Source organism: Triticum dicoccoides, chromosome 1B (assembly GCF_002162155.2).
Source record: "Triticum dicoccoides isolate Atlit2015 ecotype Zavitan chromosome 1B, WEW_v2.0, whole genome shotgun sequence".
In the NCBI taxonomy this organism is placed as follows: domain Eukaryota; kingdom Viridiplantae; phylum Streptophyta; class Magnoliopsida; order Poales; family Poaceae; genus Triticum; species Triticum dicoccoides.
Window position 1 is genome coordinate 198,229,966 of NC_041381.1, and position 1,146 is coordinate 198,231,111.

The window sequence follows — 1,146 nt, forward strand, 5'->3', positions numbered from 1 at the left end:
GGACGTCCACTCCTCATCGTCCTCCATGAAGCAAGAGTCCACGGAGCCATCGATGTGATCCCAGAGATTGTACTCACGTAACATGAGGGAGAAGTACGTCTTCCAGGCATAGTAAGTGGAGGTGAGGTGATCGAGGACGACGGGAACCCGAGCGAGGATGTTGAGATCGCGGATGACGACGGGATCGGGGCCTTCGAACAGGTTGGTGCGGCGGCTGCGGGTGGTACCGGTGGAACCGTAGGAGGCCATGGCCAAGAGGGGGGTGCGGCGGCGTGTGGTGAGACGGCGCGGCAAGGGAGATGGCGGCGCTGCGGGGGCGGGCGGAAGCGTGGGCGGCGGCGCGGCGGCGGCGGCGGCGATGGGATCGTTGCGGCGGCGGCAGCGGCAACGGCAAGTGTTAGGGCTAGGATCGCAGGTATGATACCATGTTGGAAACGAATGTTTTGGCGATGCTTCATGATGTATTGATCGGTGCAAAACGCACGTATATATGGAGTAGAAGGTGGGTCGCAACCTCAACTATACAATGACTAGGAAGTGGGCCAGGCTATACAATATACATGCATAAACCATATATTCAACAAAGTTTACAAAAGGAAGTGATGATCTAGAACCAGTTAAAAGAAAAATAGTTAAATTTTAGGGATCAGTTAGAATGCAAGTTTACTCTTAATGAGTGTACTAGATCATCGATGGCGCGCGTTGCCGCGCCCGTCTATTTTAAATTTTTCTATAAGATGTGAATCCATGTAAGACAACTTCTGAAAAAGGATAATAGACTCAAATAAACTGTATCACGAAAGTTTTTGTTTTCTTTTGAAATAACAGAGCAACAGATCTTTCACTCGGTGACTCGGTGAACGAATGGCAACAATAACCTTAAACACCGACAGGCAGCTGGCATACTTGCTGTTTTGCACCCAACTATAAGGATGAATAAACAAAAAATGGAATAGCTACTGTAAGGATGCAAGTAAATCTTCATAATCTACTGGCTTTGCATACATGATATTCTCTGAAAACAGGTCCTCTGTTGCACAGCCTCCGAAATGATTAGACCATGTTTTTAGCACAAACACAGTAAAAAAAATCTTATACTATTGAGATCTCAAGCATGTTTTTTTTTTTGCAAGACCTATTCCCCCC